General features: G+C 31.6%; 1 long non-coding RNA gene across 7 annotated transcripts; it reads right to left on the bottom strand.

Moving 5' to 3' along the window:
• Positions 1-894: 894 nt before the first annotated feature.
• On the bottom strand, positions 895-21384 carry LOC113001874 (uncharacterized). Of its 7 annotated transcripts, XR_005891868.1 has the most exons (11): positions 20872-21310; positions 20239-20337; positions 20090-20160; positions 18589-18720; positions 17465-17540; positions 15582-15702; positions 15416-15492; positions 15185-15324; positions 12014-13224; positions 6694-6779; positions 895-1194 (listed from the first exon to the last, which is right to left on the bottom strand). It is a non-coding gene; the product is annotated as an uncharacterized lncRNA (long non-coding RNA). The 7 variants fall into 7 exon arrangements; XR_005891871.1 differs by lacking the exons at positions 895-1194; positions 6694-6779 and adding an exon at positions 19000-19076 and having other exon boundaries at positions 11513-13224; positions 19178-20160; positions 20872-21384; XR_005891869.1 differs by lacking the exons at positions 895-1194; positions 6694-6779 and adding an exon at positions 11514-11885 and having other exon boundaries at positions 20872-21309.
• Positions 21385-23171: the final 1787 nt, after the last annotated feature.

Below are 23171 nucleotides of genomic sequence, written 5' to 3'. Positions count from 1 at the left end.
AGTCATTTTTTAATAATTAATAATTAAATTAATAACTCATTTAATTAGAGTTATTTGTTAATAATCTATTAGGAGGACCAAAATCACAATTTTATAAGACTAGGGAGATTGAATGTTACAATTAAAATATAGGGGAACCTAAATCATGGATTTGAGAAACTAGGGAGACCAAAATTATAGTTTAACCTTATATATAAGAATATTATGTCAATTTGTACAAATTTGATTAAATGATAATTAGCAATAAATTGCATAAAAGGATAATAGTAGTAAATGATAATTCAATTATTGAATAGGCATTGATTTTATAAAATTAAGCTGAATGTTTGCAATAATTATGATTCGAATTCGAACAAAATATTGACAAAGCAACATATCATGAGTTCATGACATGTGTCATCTAAATCTCTTTGTAAATGACAGTGTACTTTGAGCCTGAAGAGTGTCTCTTGGATAACTATGTGTTACAAACATGAGAATGAATTTTCAAATTTATTATTATAGATTTTCAGTTACAAAACTCCAATTTGACACTTGATTTATTAAGGAGAACCAAGTTGATTGACACTTAATCAACATTCATTGCTTCATGAATAATTATTTAAATATAGAGAGTTGAAACCATAAATAAATAAATTTAAATACAAAGTATAATAAAAACGTCACTTTAAAAAATATAGTGAAGACAATCAATTAAGATATATATATATATATATATATATATATATATATATATATATATATATATATATATATATATATATATATATATATATATATATATATATATATATATATATATATATATATATATATATATATATATATATATATATATATATATATATATATATATATATATATATATATATATATATATATATATATATATATATAACAACATTAATGAAATTCATATGCATACATGATGCATTTAAGGCTGATAGAAAGACCATTGAATGCATATGGAAACATAGTAATTGCTTTAATTAATTTCTCTGCGTCATCATCCTGTCCCTTCCCATTCACGTCATGTCGTTCATATATTACCTTAGCCATAGAGACTAAACTTAATTGTCAGCAGTAGAGAAACTGTAATGTTGCACATCAATGTCATCATTACTTATCACCTTCATTAATTCTCTCCGCCATATATGATCCTTCTATTTGTTCTGCCAACTATATATAATATACCTGGTGTTCAAAAGATATTTGATAATAAAGAACCTAAATTGTAAAGTGTTTTAATAAAAAATATATGCACAAATAGAGTAAATTAGTTTTTTAATTATTATTCAATTACAAAATAGTATAGATAATAAGTGGCATTGACATCTTGTTCTATTCTTTATTTGCCTTGTAGTAACTTATAACACATTTGTCTTGTAGGGTGTGCATGTATGTGTTACAAGGAGAAAATCACCAATGGATCAAGAAGATGAAACCCTAAAATGTAAAAGAATTGGTAGTGATTATAGTAGAAGACCTATTGGAAGACCATGCAAAATGCCATATCCAAAATTGGTGCCACAAAGAGGACTTGGAGTGGCACAACTTGAAAAACTTAGACTTGAACAAGAACAAAAGGAGAAGACAGCTGTAATAGCTGCAATTGCATCATCATCCAATTCTGATATCCCTTATGATAAGCATCCTTCAAGCTCTGTTTCAATTGCAAACAGTCGTGGATATAATGCTGGCTGGCATGGCGCTCTAGTTTTGGGGCATGCAACTGGGCCCCAGTTGCGGGATCCCCATGATTTGGAATTTGGGAAGAAGAACATTGGGATGAATCCTCGATTGACTTTTGCATCAACTTTGCCTTGTGAGTCCAATACTATCATGCCCTTCCCGAATTGGGTGCAGCAAACACAACAACACCAACAACATCCTTTCTCATCAACGGTAAGATGTTTTAAAGTTTGATCTCTCTCTTAAATTTTCATAATGATTGACATCTTTTAGCTCATTCTCTTCCTTTGAAATAAGAAAAGGATTGGCTTAAATTGTGTAGGTGGGTGTCTCCTCAAGGACTTCATCAACAATTGTGCCTCATTCCTCAGTAGAGCCCTATTCAAACAACCAAACCTATGTTTCTAAGAGGCTAGATAAGGTATTTACAATTTCTACTCTCAAATGATTAATTTAATTACTTCAACAATTCAATTTTTTAAGGTAGTGTTTTACATCAATTTTGTCCATATATCTCAATAATTTTGTTCATTCAATTGTTCATATATATCCTCTCTTTTAATAGTTATATAGTAATTTTTTATAATTTAGTTTTTCTGATTAGATTTTTGCATTGGAATTTGTTATAACTAAGGACTAATACCATTTAAAACAGATGGCATATTTGAGCCTTAATCTTTTGACATTGGTGCAGATAATAGGGATTAAAAGACCAAACCCATTCTCCGTGAAGAAAACACCTCTGTCCTCATCCAATTTAAAGCCTTTTGAGTCGAACCCTATTAGGCCCTTCCATAATTGGATGCACAGAACACAACAACATCCTTCTTCATCAATGGTAACATGATTTAAAATTTGATCTCTCTCCTGAATTTTCATACTGGTTGGCATCTTTTATATATAACATTCCCTTCCATTGAAATAAGAAAGGTTTTGCTGGATTGTGCAGCTAGGTGTAAACTCAAGGACTTCATCAACAATTGTACCCTATTCTTTGTTAGAGCCACCTTCAAACCCAATCTATAGTGGAATGTTTCTAAGAGGAAGGAGGAGAAGGTATATACAATTTCTACTTTCAAATGATTAATTTAACTACTTTAATCATTCAATTTTTTGAAGGTAGTTTATTTTTACATCAATTTTGTTCATATATGTCAATAAATTTGTTCATTAAATTTTTCATATGTATCCTCTCTTTTAATGGTTATATAAAATATTTAAAAAATTGAGTATTTATGATTAGATTTTTTCCTTGGAATTTATAATAACTACAAGCTGATACAATTTAGAACATATGGCATAATAGAGTCTTAATCTTTTGATCTTGGTGCAGATGATATGGACTAAACGACCAAATGCCTTCTCCCTTGATATTCCACCTGTGTCCTCTTCCAAATTTAAACCTCTCAGTTTCCCTAATCCTCCTGTGTCCTCTTCCAATTTTAAACCTCTCACTTTCCTTGATCCTATGAAAGCAAGTGAATCCATTTCATGCAGCAGTGGAAGAAGATTCAACTTGGATTTTGGCAATTCAACGATAAGGTTGGTTCAACTTTGATCGTTAGAGTTTTGATAATTGTTTACAATTTTGCATGTTCATCTGCAGGGAAATTCCTTCTCTTTCAGCGTCCAACTCAGAGCTGATCTCAAAGAAAAATAAAAAAGGAAAGAAGAATATTGGTGGAGATTTTCACACAGTGGATCCTCCTACTCGATGCTCATGTTCCAAGTTAAAGTCTCCTTCAGGTTTCGTACCATTTCACCACCAGGTATACCCTGATTTTGAATCTCTATTTAGTCACTTTAGGAAAATTTCACATTGGCCATTATCCCCATTTTTCTGATTTCAGTGTTTATTCTTAACTTCCACTTTTTTAACTAAAGGAAAAAATGAAAGACCAAGTCCCTCCACCATCAAGGTACAATCAACCAAATCAACAAAAACTTGGGTACAATGGCATCCCTTCATCAGCAAAGATGGCACAAATTGGACAACAATCTGATAGGTTTCAGAACTGTAATGTGGTGGGAGAAAGTGTTGATCTTGATCTCAGTTTGAAGCTGTGAACATCTTCTTCCCATTTCTTGTGGTGTCACTTTTAGGCAACTGTAATCTTGTATGGTTATGTTTTATTTAATTTCTTTGTTTAATGACTTTGTTTATGTTAGCCCTAATTTTGGCGGAGCTTTGGTTATTTTCTATTTCCTTGGTTTACATTTCCTTTGGTTAATGCTTGACGGGATGAATGGGTAATTGCAATGAAAAACTAATTTGTGTTTAATGCACAAATATAATGGAATAGAACAAATTTCTTTGATATCTTTTATTTGACTCTTGCTAAATTAAACAGACATATATATATTTTTATACATTATGCTAATGTCAATTCTAAACATAACATAATTTTATATACAAATTTATTTTGTGTTATTTGAAATTCTTTAATTTTAATTGTTATTGAAAAAACATTTTGCATCAAAAAATCTTCTACAATAATTCTAGCATCTTAAAAATTGATTGAGTTTAATATCCAAAGAAGATATTGTAATATATGGTATTTTAAAATAATTTGAAAATTTAATTTCTCTTTCAAAATTTCCCATTCAAACATACGGATATAATTTTTCTTATTCACAATTATTTTTTCACGAAAAAGTAAAACTTTATTTAAATAATTCAAAATATTTTTACAGTTTAATTTCTATGTACTTGTAGTTTTTAAAAACTAATATTTACCTTTCTTAATTACATTGGCGGTATAATTATTTATAAGAATAAGTTCAAAAGAGTATTATTTTGTTTGTTAATCTATCGTTTTTTATTTAAAAAATACAAAACATTAGTTAGAAATATAAAATTCACCTTATTTTTATTATTGTTTCAAAATTTAATTCTCTAACATATGTATATATGTTGTATGTGGTCTAATGTTGGTTAGTTGGGGGAGTAAGCTGGAAGCCTTATATAGTTAATTTTTTTATTATGCTGTTAATAATAACGGGCATGTTATGACACGTATATAAGTTTCGCTTTTTTTTTTGTTAATAAAAAAACAATATACAGAGCTCCATTTTTGTTCCCAATTTTTGTTTTCACAACAAAAATCATCTTCTTCATTCATAACAAGGGATATCAACAATGAGTTGAGATGCTAAGGGAAAGAAAGGAGAAAACCATGGCTCTTGCAAGAATGGAGATCAAAAAATTCGTTGGTGAAATAGATAATTTCAGTCTATGGGAGGTGAAGATGAATGCATTGCTCATTCATCAAGACTTGGATGCAACACTTTCAGAGTCAGCAATCACAACGAGAGAAGAGAAGAGACGCGTAGAGGTGATGAATAGGCTCATAGTGATGTAGCTCCATGTGGAGCTTGTAGGTCTTAGATCTTCATCATCAATGGAGTCTTTTGCTTCTTGAAGATCAATGAAAGCGGAATGGAGAAGGAAGAAAGATGATTGGAGATGCCACTTCAAGGAGAAGATAAGTCAAGAACAAGCTTACCACCATAGGAAACCATGGATAAGAGCTTGAAAGTAGGAGAAGATGAGTGGAGGGAGAATGAAAGAAGGAGCACGAAATTTTGTGCCTCAAATGAAGTCTGAACTTTGAAGTGTAATTCTCAAATGATCAAAGTTGATAAAATCCACACACATAGCCTCTATTTATAGCATAAGTGTCACACAAAATTAGAGGGAAATTTGAATTTCTATTCAAATTTCACTTGAATTTGTGGAGTCAAAATTTCACTAATTATGATTAGTGAATTTTAGCAATGGTTCAGTCCACTAATCCAAGATCAAGTGCAAGATTTCTCCACTAAGTGTGCTTAGGTGTCATGAGGCACGTAAAACATGAAAGACATGCACAAAGTGTGGCTATATGATGTGGCAATGGAGTGTAGCAAGAAAATGTTCACATTCCCCTCTAAAATTTAATTGAATTGGGCTTCTCCCAATTCAATTAAATTTATTTCCCAACACACACATCAAATATTCACTTCAGGCATGTGAAATTACAAAATTATCCCTAATTCAAAAACTAGTCTAGGTGTCCTAAAATTAATAATTAATAGTTTTGATTAATTTATAAATAACTTAATAACTCAATTAATCAGAATTATTTGTCAATAATTTATTAGGAGGACCAAAATCACCAATTTATAAGACTGGAGATATTAAATGCTACAATTAAAATCTACGGGGGACAAAAAACATGGATTTGAGAAACTAGGGGGAACAAAATTGTAATTTGGCCTTATATATAAAAATACTATGTTGATTTGCACAAATTTGGTCAAATGATAATTAGCAATAAATTTCATAAAAAAGATGATAGTAGTAAATGATAATTCAATTATTGAATAGACATTGATTTTATAAAATTAAGCTGATTTTTTTTTTTTTGCAATAATTATGATTCAAATTCAAACAAACTATTGATGAAGCAACATATCATGACATATGTCATCTAAACCTCTTTGTAGATGACATGTATACTTTGAGCCTTAAGAGTGTCTGTTGAATCACTATGTGTTACCTGGGAATGAATTCTCAAATTTATTATTATAGATTTATAGTTATAAAATTCAAATTCAAAACTTAATTTATTAAGGAGAATAAGGTTGGTTGTCCCTTAGTCAACATTCATTGCTTTATGAATAATTATTTAAATATGGAGTTAAACCGATAAATAAATTTAAATAAAAAGTATTATAAAAACTTCACTTTAGAAATATAGTGGGGACAATCAATTAAGAAGTATATATATATATATATATTAAAAATATTGTTTGCATGGATGATGCATTTAACGTTTGAAAGAAAGACCATTGAATGCATATGGGAACATAATAATTGCTTTAATTAATTTCTCTGCATCATCTTACCGCCCCTTCCCTTTCATGTCGTTCATATATTATTTTTCCTAAAGTGGCTAGTAATTAACCATGAAGATTAAACTCAATTGTCAACAGCTAAGAAACTATAATGTTACTCACCAATGTCATCATTATTCATCACCTTTGTTAATTCTCTGCGCCATATATGATCCTTCTATTTGTTCTACCAACTATATATAATATACCTGGTGTTCAGAATATACATATAATAAAGAACCTAAAGTGTAAAGTGTTTTAATAAACAATATATGTACTGATAGAGTAAATTTGTCTTTTAATTATTATTCAATTACAAAATAGTATATATAATAAGTGACATTGACACCTTGTTCTATTCTTTATTTGCCTTGTAGTAACTTATAACACATTTTTCGTGTAAGGTGTGTATGCGTGTTACAAGGAAGAGTGATGAATCAAGAAGATTAAACTCTAAAATGTAAAAGAATTTTTAGTGGTGGTGGCAGAAGACCTATTGGAAGACCATGCAAAATGCCATATCCAAAATTGGTGCCACAAAGAGGACTTAGAGTGGCATGACTTGAAAAACTTATACTTGAACAAGAACAAAAGGAGAAGGCCTCTATAATAGCTACAATTGCATCATAATCCAATTCCGATATCCTTTATGATAAGCATCTTCAATCTCTAAAATTTCATGACTCCAATCAACCTTCTTTGCCAAATTCACTTCCTTCAATCACTGTTTCAATGGCAAACAGATGTGAATCTGATGTTGGCTAGCATTGGGCTCTGGTTTTGGGGCATGTAAGTAGGCACCAGTTGCGGGCTCCCCATGGTTTTGAATTTGTGAAAAACTTGGGGGATGAATCCTTGATTGACTTTTACATTAACATTGCCTTGTGCGTCCAATAATATCATGCCCTTCCTGTATTGGGTGCAGAAAACACAACAACTGTAGCAATAATGACATCCTTCTTCATCAAGGGTAAGATATTTTAAAGTTTGATCTCTCTTGAATTTTCATAATGATTGACATCTTTTAGCTCATTCTCTTCTTGTGGAACCAGAAAAGGCTTGGCTTGAATTGTGTAGGTAAGTGTCTGATCAAGAACTTCATCAACAATTGTGCCTCATTCCTCGTTAGAACCCTATTCAAACGAAACCTATGTTTCTAAAAGACTAGATATTTACAATATTCAAACGAATATGATTCATTTAACTTCTTCAACCATTGAATTTTTTTAAGGTAGTGTTTTACATCAATTTTGTCCATATATCTCAATAATTTTGTCCATTCAATTGTTTATATATATATATATATATATATATATATATATATATATATATATATATATATATATATATGATCCTTTCTTTTAATAGTTATATAGTAATTTTTGATGATTTAGTTTTTCTGATTAGATTTTTTCATTGGAATTTGTCATAAGTATAAACTAATACAATTTGAAATAGATGGCATATTTGAGCCTCAATCTTTTGGTATTGGTGCAAATGATAGGGTTTGAAAGACCAAACCCATTCTCCCTGAAGATAACACATGTGTCCTCTTTCAATCTTAAACCTTTTGAGTCCAACCCTATTAAGCCCTTCCCTAATTGGATGCACAGAACACAACAACACCCTTCTTCATCAATGGTAACATGTTTCAAAATTTGGTCTCTCTCCTGAATTTTCATAATGGTTGACATCTTTTGTCACTTATAGAAAAACTTTTTACAACGCACTTTCAACGTCGGTCCAACAAATCCATCATAGTATATTCAGGTCGTGACATTTTTGTAATTATGATGTTTCTAAATGAAGACGGTTTTACAAAAACCGTCTTTGAATTATGCGTACAACGGCAGGTCAGGGTATAACTGCCATAGAAATGACACTTCCACAACCTTTTTAAGAAAATCGTCGTGGTTTGTGAGTCTTTTAAGGTCTCGTGAACCCTTTCTTTGACTGAGTCACTTGTGCCCTTAGTCACTCACCTGTTTTTTTGCGTTGTGGTTGTGACCTCACTGAGTATCTCTTGTAACAGCCGTGTCTTTTAAGCTTTCCTACAAATAAATAATAAATAAATAAAATCAGTTAGGTCATAATTTCCCCACCATATAAACCAACTTTTAACCCAGAGCAGCTCTTACTAAACACCTTCTGTTCCTTTTTCTTCTTCTGACGTCCAAAAATCCTAACAGAACAACCAGAGGAGGAGCTCTAGAGAGCACCAGAAACACCACAATTGCTAATGAAGAACGCTTGAGTGACTACATCGAGGTAAGAGATGAGTTACTCACGCTTGGGTATTAGAATGAACATGTGTAGGGATTCCTAGATGATCAATTTCTTGGTTATTTTGGGGTGTTTTATGAAGTTCAATTATGTTTTCATGTTTTAATCGCAGATTGAGTGTGTTTGATGAATCAATTGGTGTTCTGATGCGAATTTGTTGTAAAGTTGATGTTCCTGTGTTGGGTGTGTACCTTAGGGATTAGGATTCTTTATAATTAGCATAAAAATTGTGTGATAGTCATTTTGTTTATATCAAATATGTTGGCCTTTCAATCTTGTTGATTTTAAAAAAAAAAATTTGCACCACAGTGTATACACGTACATGTATTGACACTCTTATTTCACAAACTTTATATTTTAATTCGCGTAGGTGATTTCTCATCATGAAATTCATATGTGCAAGGATTATTAGATCATTGAATTGACTAAAATCATTTGAAGAAATTAACTAAAGTTGTACTCACATTGTAATTAGGCATTTTCTTGATGTTGGTGACTTAGTTGAAATATGTTTAGAATATAGGTATACATGTTTTTCATATAAATCAATATAAGTATATATTTTTTTATTTGTTATATATATATAATACATTTCATATTTATAATATATATATATATATATATATATATATATATATATATATATATATGCGCATGTTTACTATTTTATATTTATATATATATATATATATATATATATATATATATATATATTAATGTTTTTTATATATAATATAATATTTATTTAATGATATGTTTATGATTATTGTTCTTATTAATTATATATATATATATATATATATATATGTATGTATATGTATATATTTGGTATTACATATAATTGTACAGTAATATGTTATATATATTTGTTTATAAATCTTGAAGTTAGAGGTGTTATGTTATTATTATAATACATTTTTATCTAACTGTTAAATATATTTTGTAATTAGTTAAATTGTGAAATGTTAAATTGTAGACATGAGATATGATTGTGAATGAGTGAGTGATTAATATTTGTAGTGATATTACTTGTCTTGTGAGTTATGAGTTATACAGTAACCCGATCAATGTTTATCTAGAGAAAATTTTTATGCGCAGAGTTAAAGGAAAAGTGTGGGGATTCCTAGTTAGGATCCTGAAGGGTTAAAATGTAGCACAACTTGTTAAATATGTTTGAAATATTAGTGTGAGGTCGTGGGTATTGTATAATTCATGAACAGAGTCTGAGTACAAAAAAAAATATTTTTTTAGGGGTTGGACCTGAATCAGGAAGGTGAGGCCCAAATGGATTCTTCGGAGTCTAGGCCTTAGGGGTAAAGATACTCAGTTTGAATGCTCCTTTAAGCATATGTTGATCACATGTGGTTGGAGCATTCTTGCAAAACAGAGTAACCATGACTGGTCACCTTATGATTTTACTTAGTGAGAGTGACTTGACATACTCATTGTGTGGTGTGTCTTGTTATGTACTCCTAAGCGCCCCAGTGTGACTTTTCACTGACATGGTATCACATTACATATAGATTTGAGTCTTAGTATAATTATTGCATAACGCATGTGAATTGTTTATTATGAAATCAGTGAATGTTGTTATGCCTTGATTGAGTGGGTGATTCATAAATAATGTGATGGGTGACTGAAATATGAAATTTAAATGATAAAGTGTTGAAATAATGTGAATTGAATTAAGTTGAGTTATATTATAAATGGTTGTATAATGTATTTTTATTATGTTTTTATTTATGTGTAATTTATTTATGTGTAATTTATTTAGAAATGTGATAACTCACTCCCAGTGTGTGTTTGTATTTGGGCTTATTGCCATTTTGTTTTAGGCGAGCCAGCATATGATGAGTTACATGTTGGAGATGGAGAAACTTAGTCTGTGATAGGGATATGCTCTGATAAGTGTGACATAGGGGGCATAGGATTTTACTTCGCATGTTATAATTTCCATGAATGATATAATTGTGTTATGGTTTCTATTTTAGTTTTTTTTATTTACTCAGAATAGACGACCTTGTGTTGAGCCGAGATAACTTTATCTTTTATTTGAACAATTTCTACTATGTTTTCACTAAGCACTACTACAAAATGGTCATTCTACATCGATTATATTGGTCATTCTACATCGGTTATGGACCGATGTTGTAGAAGATGTCGTAAAAGGGGGGTAGGTGTTCTACATCGGTCTCCGCGACCGATGTAGATTGGTGTTAATTCTACTACGGTCTCTTGGCCATAACCATTGTAGAATGACATTAATTCTACTACGGTCTCTTGGCATGGACCGATGTAGAAAGCAATAATTTAACATCGGTTGTCTAATTGACCGATGTAGAATGTCCGCCATTCTACATCGGTTTTGGCCGTTCAACGTTGTTGAATAGGCAACCGAGGTTAGACATTCTACATCAGTTTTCCAGCTAACCAATGTAGTATATTCGAGAATTCAACATCAGTTATCCTAATAACCGATGTTGAATTATTTTTTTTTCCTTTTTCTTCATGAATGGCAATTACAAATGTTTACATGAACCTCGGTATTATCGACAGTTTATAATCATTAACTAGCAAATTGTAACGAACCACGAAGGTTCCTATTCTAACTTTATAGTGTATACAACATATATTGTATTCATATATGTGTGTGTGTGTGTGTGTGTGTGTGTGTGTGTGTGCATATATCACTTACTACCTGCAAACCAACTATATCTCATTAGATATCTAGGTTATATATCTCATGCTCAATGCAACATATGATGAATCAAATACATATATCAGTGAGAAATGACTTGTTTCCTGCATTAACTTCAACAACAGTGAAAAACTTTTCATCACAATTCAACAACTCAATAATTGGACCGTGAACTCCAAAAATGTTATACTCCTTGCAGATCTTTGTAACTAAATTCAACCCTTTTCTCACATCTTGAACATCATAATGTCAAACATGGTGATAGGCAAACAACAATCTGTGACTAGGGATTGACTGGGTTGACCCATGACTCACAAGTTGTTGTTTTTATCATCTATTTATTCAAACCGTGTGAGTATTTTTGAGCAAGATATATTTTACAATTCAGATACACCATGTTAAGGATTCTTGACAATTTAATGGCATATACAAAAGGATATGTTAGAAAGAGGAGTTACTCACACCAGGAATTGCATGATCAAGACTCTTTTCAGCCTTCGAAAGTTTACTAGTCGCTCCAAGCCTCTTTCCAAATCATAGCCTTATAGGGACTATTTGGAGTAAATTTATCACAATAGAAGCCATTGCAGGTGTTTATTTGTTACCCCAAAGATGAAACAAATTAATTTAACAAAAGAAATGAAGTGAACACACAACGAGGTCCATATAAGAGAAATAAACTCATAAAACAAATTAAGTTTTTATTACATTTTTCTTGAAATTCATTAATGACAATAATATATATATATATATATATATATATATAAACTTGATTCAAATTTAATATAATTTTAATTTTAAATTTAAATTTAGAAAATATTATGAGAATTATTTTATGTAAATGCACCTTAGAAAATAAAGTCATAAATAACCCACTACCAAAAGATTCAAAATGATATAAGGAGATGGGTTCAAACCACTTGCATCTACATCAATATGGGACTGTAATTCACTTGAAAGAGAGACCAGAGACATTACTCTACTCTTTGTATTGTGATGTTATTGATTCGGTGCCATCCACTTGAAAGAGAGACCAGAGACATTACTCTACTCTTTCACACTTCACCAAATAATATACCAGGGATACCACCAAATAATATACCAAGGATATCAAAGATTATCATGGTAAAAGAATCCTAAGTTTAAGCAATGCATAAGATAACCAATTTTTAGTGCTGAAGCACTTTAAAATATTTAAAACCCACCGCATATATTGCCACTAAACCTGGCCTCACTAAGCTGTTTATATATTTTCTCTTTACTGTATGTCATCACAATATCATTACACTTTCTCTATACATGTGCATATAGTAGTATGTCAATACATAAATGAATAAAAATGCTAGTTATGAATATAGAGAGTCACATAACTTATAATAAAAGGGAAGCCTGGTATACAAGGCTCCCACTATTGTGGATATGGGAATATATACTAAAGAAAAGGATATCTCTTTTGAGGACCATTGTTTGGTAGTAAATCACGAACTTGTTTAGAATAAAAAGAAGAAAAAAAATCAGGTCATCAATCAAGCAAACACCAGTTCGCAATCTTCATATAAGCACCATATAATACATACCTTTCAAATCTTGAACTTCATTATACAATTTCCTATTTTCAGCTATAACTACATGATAATTTTCAACAGCCTTAGCTAGACCTTTCAACTTGATTCCTACATATACACATCTTGTTAGTTGTAAATACATCTAATCCATCATAAAATAAATACCAATGATAAATGACGAAAATTTTTAAACATTGTATCCTACCAAAGTACTTGAATTCCTCTAAGTAGTTTCTTTTTGTTTTTATCACATCATCTTTGACAGACTTCATGGCAGCTCTCAGTTCCTAAAAAGCATCAAATTATATGGGATAGCACAAGAAAAAATTGGCGACCATAAATGAAACGGCAATACAAAAAAGCAAACCTAGAAAGCTCCAACTTGGAAATTTACAATAGTTTGATAGGTATCCTCTTTATTCTTCCATTTCAAAAATCTGGATTCGGAAAATGCCTCTAGTTCCTTCACTTGCATTCTTGCATCTACAAGATGAAGCTTAAGTCCCTCTATTCTTTTTTCATATTCAGCTTCAGATTCAGTAGCTTGCAATTCTAACTCTGAAACATGTTCTTCATGTGTTCTTTTGGCTATTTCCAAGTCTTGCTTCAATTCAAAATTATTGAAGGGAATAATTTTAGCAAGGAGTAACTCAATCCCTCCTTTTATATATATACATACATACACACACACACACACACACACACACACACATATATATATATATATATATATATATATATATATATATATATATATATATATATATATATATATATATATATACACACACACACACACACACATGCATGTTTGCCATAAAAAGGAAAGAAAATACTTAATTTATTCTTATTTATAAAATTCAAGTTTAAAATAATTATTGTTTCTTTTTATAAAATTTAATTTATAATATTTTTTACATTAATTATTTTAGACTAAAAATATTTCTCGTTAAAAAAGAAAAAAATATATTAACATATAATTAAAAAAAAATAAATATTAATAACAATAATAATTTAAAAATAAATTAAATTTAAGATAAACTTATTATTATTAATTAAATTAATTCTTTTTCTAATCTTAATAAATAAAATAATTAAATTTTATATATCACTACTACAAAGTAGACTTTCTACATCAATTATAGAAGCCTTTCTAATTCGGTTTTGACGCATCATCGTAGCCAGCGATGTAGAAAGTTCGTCGTCCTACTACGACGGTTGAAGGACCGTCCTAGAAAGAATTGGGTTCGAAGACAGGTTTCAGCCCAAACCCGATGTAGCATCCTGACCGTTCTACATCGGTTATTAGGACGACCGATGTAGAATGTCAGTTTTCTACATTGGTTATCCTAATAACCGATGTAGAATGGCCATGATACTACATTGGGTTTAGGTGAAAAACGTCATAGAAGGCTACCTCTTGGTAAAGCATTCTACATTGGTTGTTGTTAGGATACTACATCAATTTTTGGAATAATCGATGTAGAATTAATTTTTATTTTATTTTTTTGCTTTTTGCTACTCTAAAATCACTATCCTTCCCAAAAACTTACAAGGCCCCCCTCATGTTATCATAATATAGTAATATGTATATGTTCTTGTATGTGGCAATTAGAATATACAAATGACATGTATCACTTAAAGCATCAGCTTATGGGCTTATGGCTACTTCAAAATTATCAACCAAGTGACTAAACCAATACATGAACTTCAAAATTAAGAACGAACTAAATTGGATTATCAGCAGCATTTAGCTTATTGGCGATAAAATGCTCCACTAACTAAAACCACAGACCTGTTTCAATATCAATCAAAAGATGAAAAACACAGGCCTCACAATTTTTTTCTTAAAGAAAAATTTAAATTCAATATGTATACTCCATACAAGTTCAAAGATCATATTATGGCTTGCCACATCATAATAATGAGATAAATTGTTACTCATGACCATATATAATGCTCCATCAGATGCAACAAATCCAATACTATGATCAGAATGAAATTTGATTTAAACCTTATCATCATCCAAAATGTTTTCTTAGAAAATTGCAAAGCATTATGCACTGACCTTTCTTTAGGGTTGATTTTTTCCTTGACCACAGCCCGTTCACTATTGAGCTATGATGCAACCATCTCTAGAAAAGGCAAAGGTAAATTAAGATTGAACCTGCCAAGCAAAGCGTTTGCTATTCATGTCCACTTCAAAGTCTGAGCCACAACAATAGGGAGCAATACTCATAAATCATAATACAGTGGAACTTCTAAAACAAATTAATAGCTCACTTCAATAAATACATACCAATTAGATAAAAATCAATGATTGGTGAGTTTGGATCTGTCATAAGTCTCCTATACGGCTCAGGAAGTGAATGAGAGCTGCAAACATATGATAGTTCCAATGTTACACTAACTGAAGATTAGAAAGCTACAATTTACAAAAATAGTAAGTTGTGTAGCAAGCAAACCTTGCAGCAGGAAAGACCCCTATCAATTGGTTTGAATGGGGTACCCAGCCTAAAGCTAATATCAAGTTCACCAAGGCCTTTGAGATCAGATGCAAAGGGGGCATGGTGATAAGGATAAAACCTATTTTATAACAAAATAAAATTCATAAAATAAGACATGCAATTCTTGTAGATGCACTCTGGATCAAGAAAACATGAAATTCACAGGCAATAGAAGTGTATATATATATATATATATACATATATATATATATATATATTTTCTTATTATTGTCCTAGCTGTGATTTCCTAAGTTTTAACTCTAAAAAAGCAACACAGTGCAAAAGGTCCCCCCCCACCCCCAAACCTAGTGGGTCTAGGAAGGATAGGTATATGTAGCCTTACCAGTGTCACACAACAAATATTAGTCCAATAAGTTTGTGTTGTGGTTAATATGGTGATGAGACAAAAGTATTAAAGGTCCAAAACAGCATTTGTTCCAACATATTCAAACAAAGGACATTGTCCAATTGAAGTAGTACTTCGTAATCATAGGGTAGGAGTTAGAGATTTCCAATTAAAATCAGACATCAATATCTCTAATGTGTGCTTCACATTTTAGAAAAAACTAAGATGCTAAGTTGTAAATCAGCCAATACCTTATGGACCTGATCCTTCCAACAAATCAAGAGAAGTCACATTTAGAACCAGGTAGATAACAGAGATTAAATAAACAAAGTGCTTATTTCCACATATTAATCCCAACCAAACATACACTTACTTCAAAGTACTTTAAAAAATTCTGACCTTATTCATAGATCACGCATTGCAATAAAATTTTAGCCTCTTCATTTCTACTAAAACAAGTTAATCCATAAGACTATTGCAAAGGTGTATCCCTGCTTTATTGCAGGGAATATTAAATTTCTCATTTCCAATATCAATCCCCACTCCACTCATTTTAATTTATTGCGTCCTTCCCCCAAACTACAAACAACTAATATATAGCCTCTGAATATTGAGCAAACATTTTATGCTAGACACTAAATTTTAAGTTATGCTCAGTCAAGTTTTGTTCTTTGAAGATTAGTCACTCACTAGGTATTTTTCACTTATAATATAGTAGTATTAAAAAATTTAAAAATTATAGTAAAATGGTAATATTTTAATTATTCATAAATTACACAGAGAATTCTAATAGCCTAGCCTTATTCATCTGATCCAATCAATGCATTATTAAATCATATCAATCAACAAAAAACTATGGTATCAATGGATGAATTTCATTAAACCGTAAATATATAAATAATAATAATAATAATAACCCTTTCAAAAAAATAAAATAATAATAACAACTGCCTTTTAAAAAATAATAATATAATAACGATAGAGTATATGAGATTTTAAATGTATGAGATTTTAAATGTGGAAAAACCACGTCTCAGTGATATAGGAGTGTTTTTTTAATTATTATGCAAAATATGAAATTAGTCTTTTGGATTGTATAGACCAAGGCAGGCTATATATATTAGTCTCTTTTAGTAACTAATTTGTTCCATTTTTTTTAAAAAAAAAAGACTTATATTAGTGATTTTTCCAATGTAGACTTTTTTTATCATCAAGGATTCGATTAATTAATATACCCTATGTTAACTTTATCATAAAATTGGGTATTTGCTTCAAAGAAATTCCAAATATATCAGCTTTTTCCTACCTGCACATCTTGTGTTATTTATTTACAGCTAAAAGCCTAAAACCAACCACACGAGGTAGTTAACTTTTTTTTTAGTGTCTACAGAGACGTAAGAGTGAATGCTATATAGAAACTTTTCACTCAATAATTTCAAGAGACACATCAATCAATTTATATATGCAACATCAAGTTGAAGTTATTATCGCTAACCTGCAGCTCAATAGAGGGGCGATCCAGTCTATGCATTGTTGAATGGTTATCGCGCCTTTCAATTACTTGATGCATACTGAAAACAAAAAACACATTGTACTCAGATTTAAATTATTCAATTTTTCTTCTGCTTTCCTTTGAATCAATGAAGTTCTTATCATTGCTGTTATATAGCTCATTTTTAGGTGATCAACAATATTAATGTCAATAAGAACTTCATATAATATTGCCTAGAAAACCATTGACCCTTGTATTAAAACCAGTCAATTAAATTTGATTTTTCTTGATTGAAGATTACATAAATTATATAAGCATTCATTTTATTTCGTATTATATGTCTACTTCATTCATAAGATAAATAAAATCATGAAAGTTTGAATCCTAATTAGTTGAAGGGAGTGAATGTGATAAAAAGGGAATTAATATTTTATTCTGTCAAAGGTCACTCTATCAAACCAAACACGTCCTTACGGTTTATATCAAGCCTAGCTATTGTGTTGCCTGGAGATATAGATCGAACTAAAGCCTGAGAAGTGAAATGCTATAAAATACAAGTATTATTAAGTGTTAATGTCAGGTATTCTGCGTAAAAAAGCAAGTGTGTGACACAATTTGGAAAATATCATGCATGTTGCATGATTGGTAAAAGTAGCCAATCTTACATAGTACTTGAAGGATTTCTCATATTACTTTCTTTGGTCAAGCATTTCAGGAGAGATAGTTTAAGAAAACAGAAAGTTGCACAAATACTATTTACAACAATGTATATAGAGAATCCATTTTGACAAATTTTAATGTTTAAAGAGATAGTACTCCACTGTTGTAAAGAAAGGGAAATTTGTTGGTACCACTATAGTAGCATATATACATGGGCATTGAGTTCAGAAAAATCCATGACTTTCTCCTAAACTCCTGAGTCATGCAATCAGTCATTATTATCATGCATATACATTAAATCAATCTTTTCTCTTTCCCTCTTTGTCCATAATATAAGGAATCAAGGAAAGACAAAGAAGCATAATAATTAACACTTGAATAAAAAGACCTGGGCATCAGGTTATAAGTTTCCTTCCACAGAAGAAAATACAGAAAAGAAAGGAAGATAGTGATATGAAAATATATACCTTGAACTGGCATACTCAAAGAGCTTGCTAGTTGTAGAAAAAACAATGAGAGCTATGTGTGCATCACAAAGGGCTGACAATTCCAGAGCCTTCTTGAAAAACCCTTTGCTTCTCTTGGAGAAAGTCACTTGCCTGGAAGGAATTAACTAGTGAACAAATTTAGACCACTCCATAGCTTCTTAAACAAAATGAGATAAAAAAACAAAACATAACCAATTATTTTTCCTCAGTACCTAAAACTGCACTCACCTAGGAATGTAATTTTCTTTTGTTAAAAGAAAAAAAAAAATCTTTCATATATATATATATATATATATATATGAAAGAAATTCAATATATATACCTCCAACACTAAAATCTAACCACCCAGCTAATTGTGCCTAAAGCTATCAAGATTCAAAATGCACTCACCTGGTGAGATCACCCATTCAGCAAACAAGTAATTAAACCCATCCACTTTAGGATACAGCCATACCCAAGACTTCATCCTAAATACCATGGAAAGATAACACATGATTAAATATCATATCATTTCGCAATCTCCACACACACCAGATGATGGTAAACGATACCATCGTCCAAGCCATACCTCCCAATTTCCCTCTCACCATCGAGGGGTGCTGCCAGTAGTGTGTTCTCAGATCATTAGGCATAACCACATGAGAACCAATACAGCTACACCAGTGCTTCCAGATCCTCTCTGTTACACAGCAAGTTAGCAATAAATGTTCCTCTGACTCCACATCTTTGCCACAAAACAAGCATAATCCAAGATCATTTTTCAGCAACACCCTTCTTTTCTTCAAATTCAGCTTCGTTGGTAGCCTATTAAGTGTAGCTCTCCACCGGTGGCGGGGTCTTGATCTACCAAAGATGCTTGTAAAAGTTTTCAATTGTCAGATTTGGTGAGTGTGCGTTGTAGCATAGAGTATGCAGAGGCCACAGAGTATAGGCCCGAAGAATCCAGCTTCCATCTCCACAAGTCATCGTGATGCTTGTTCAATGTAACCGTACTAGTAAGATCCTGAAAATTTTTCCACCTCCTCCACCACCTTTTAGCCTCCTCCACCCCCTCGTTTTCCACAACAACACCATCAAGCATGCTCCTTCCTCCTAATAAAAGCCCCTTACCTCTCATCAATGTATTGAGTACCCCTTCTAACTTCCTTGATAACACCTTTGCAATAGTCTTATAGATACATCCAATTAACAAAATGTGTCTATACTCACCAAGGTAAAAAGAATATTAAATAGACAGAAAAGGGAAGGAGAGACGGGCAAGGAACAAAGTCACCAGCATGCATCACACAATTTCAGTTTCAACCAAACTAGTCTTAAAACCAAGTATTCAACACCTTAAATTACGTCATCCCAAATTTAATCATCCAAGGTGAGAAAAGAGAAAAATATCACAAGTGCCATATTAAAGGTAAATGAAAGCCAACAAAATTTCAGGCTCATACAGTTCTCCAGGAAAATTAAAGCTAGAAAAGGAACTCACCAATTCCAAGAACAAACGCCTTCATAATAATAGTGCGTCACCCAACATAGGCCTTTAGTGTATTTCAAGACCTAAACAATAAATTGAATTAAGAACACCTAGATCTCCATATGAATCAAAATTAGTAACACTTCAATTTGTTAACTTACGACATCTTTACGTATAGCTTCAAGTTCCTCAAGAGTTTTGCCTCCATCTAAAAGCTTCAGCTTTTGGGATAGTTGTTCCTAATCATAGACTACAAAATCCTGCATAACCACTCACATGCTTTAAAGTAAGTTAAATTTTAGAGAAGGTAGAGTGGGTTTGATACTTTATTCATGCTTCGGCGAATCAACCCAAAGCACTTTAGCCTTGGTCAATCTAACAATTTAAGCTTTCTTGATAGTTAGTTCCCTTATTATTTAGATAAAAGAACAAACCCATCATTTTTAGAATTGCCCCAAATTGTTTACATTAGCTACCAAAATCCAAACAATGAGAAAAGGGGGGAAAACAGCTCCAATATACGTCCAAGACCAGTTAGGTTAAGTCAAGAACAAAATCCACAACTAATGCCTAAAAAATAGAAGACCAGTCCTGAAATTTGATTCAGACCAAATATATAGAAAATAGAAAAGAAAGGGAGTGAGAGAATAAGAGATCTAGAATACCAGACCTCACGAATCTCTAGTGTAGGCATATGTGGTAGAAAATCATTGCCGACAAAAAAACACATGAAGATAAAATCATCCACAATGCATTCAAAAACAATCTCAGGCAAACACTAGATTGTCGATTACCTGTTTGACAAGGTGAGTATGGATGCGCGTGTGAAAACACTATTGATGGCGTATAACCTAATAATTTTGAGACAGCAGGCTAGGGTTTGAGGTACACAATATGGGTGAGGTTCAGGGTTTGAGGTACACCATGTGGGTGAGGTTCAGGGACACCATGTGGATGAGCTTCAGGGAGGCAAGGCAAAAAGTTTGATGGAGACAATGGCTGAGGAAGAAACATGAATGGTCTACGGCAAAGGCTGAGTAGCGGCGCTGCGGGTTTAGGTTAGTTTTTATATTCGTAATACTACGACGGTCCTAGGTCAAAACCCATCGTTGACTTTGTTGTACGTAATTACAAGTTTGCCACCACCATACATAGAATGTACGATGTGAAAAATTATTTTTTTCCCCTAATTACAAAATTTCCACCGCGCCTTATATTAAAACGGTTCTCCAGAACCGTCGTAGATCGCGCGATGTAGAATGCCATAATTCTAGTAGTGTATAAAAACGGAGAGAGTACATGTTATATATATTGTGTTCATAACATTAAATTCTAGGACCTCCAAGGCTAGCTACAAGTCTTCAAGCGGTTCACTGGCCCATCATAAGCCTGAAGTGTCGTACATAGATTTAAACGAAATATATCCAACATTTTTTTTCATTTGATTCTTAAATTTTTCTCTATTTTGAATTATAGTAAAAAGTAGTAACTTTCAATTTTGATAATTAAATTTCTAGTCAATTTTTATTCATAACGAGTTATGTTTTAAGATATCTTTCTTTTCTTCAAATTCACTAACTGATTATGTAAGTTAACATTTATAAATAGAAATTTAGGACGAATAAAAATTGCATTCGTTCATAGATTAAGGCACGTGATCACTGCTTACAAAGAAATTTATCAACAAAAGACTACTAAGAAAAATCCATATAAGCCAATATTATTTTGTTCTAATCTCCTCATTCTAAAGTAATCATCACTTTTAAGTTTTATATAACTACCCTAAAGTTTAGAGAGAGAAAAGCAGTGACAATGAGAATAACTTATATTTTTAACAGAATATATTATTAATTAATAATTCATCTATTAATAATAATATAATATGGCAAGGCATTGCCCCAAATCCATCAACAACGACAACACAAAATAAAGAAATACCTCATTCTCTGTCGTTGTCCCTACCGCCAAGGTTTCAAGTGCATTTATTCTTGTTTGATACTTTCCCTCACGAGCCTTGAAAATATGGTTTTGCTTTAGGTATGCGACATAGTTAAATGGTCATTGTTCAAGAACAACTGAAAAACTAATAATCTTTAGGGGAAAATGTGAAAAAAAAATATTTTTACATTTTTCATGCTTTCTGCTTGATTTGAAAAGCGCAACTGAATTACTTGCAGAGAATTTTCCTCAACAGGCATGCAACACGATGAGCCTAGAAATAAAAAAAATGGGAAATCAAACTACTTCACAGACACAATCAAAACTAATTTTGTCAGAACAATAAAACAACATTATGCATTACTTCTTGTAGAAGTATTTAGTCCACTTACCTGAGGTACATCTCCATTTTTCCTTTCAAAGATATCACTTAGGATCCTATTTCCTATATTAAAAAGCAATTGAGTTGAGACACTCTACAGAAAAAGATTTCACAAATATATTAGGGTCACATACAAGTTAATGGCAAAAACCCAAGGGAATTATACACACACACTATACACACAGGGAGAAAGAGAGGAAATTATTCAGACAACAATATATATAGAATTGGTATGAACAAGAAGAAAGGGAAACTTTGATAGAGACAAACAAATTATCTCATCACTTACATCCAAATTGTTTGATTTCAATACTTCATTAAGTTTAGCATCAGAAAAATCTACAAGCAATCCTTGCTTCAACTGGAACAGTTCATTAGACTTTATTCCAGTATGATCTACAGAAGTGATTTGATCTGGATAAAGAAAATAATAACTATAATAAAAAATTAAAGGTAGATACAAATCCATCCCTCAACCATGCCCTCAATTCCTTCTCTGAAGTATCTAAAGGCAGATTAAAACTAGGAAGCACCGCATTTATCCACTTCACCAGAGACACAAGCTGCTGGCTACTTGAAACCATACCAAAATCTAGTGTTGCGTAAAGAGTAGGCCAACAAAAAATTGAAATAACCATTTCATTAGAGAGAAGCCAATGAAACTTCTCTTCGGTTAACACCTGCCCGAGGAAACCCATTTCCGTTGTCAGATCCCCCTCTCCCCCGCCCCTCCTGCTCCCACTGCATGCTCATTTTCAACACTCCTCACCCCTT

This window comes from Glycine max, chromosome 6 (genome assembly GCF_000004515.6).
Source record: "Glycine max cultivar Williams 82 chromosome 6, Glycine_max_v4.0, whole genome shotgun sequence".
NCBI classification, from domain to species: domain Eukaryota; kingdom Viridiplantae; phylum Streptophyta; class Magnoliopsida; order Fabales; family Fabaceae; genus Glycine; species Glycine max.
The sequence above is the reverse complement of the archived record's forward strand: the minus strand, read 5'-3'. Positions and strand labels throughout refer to the sequence as shown.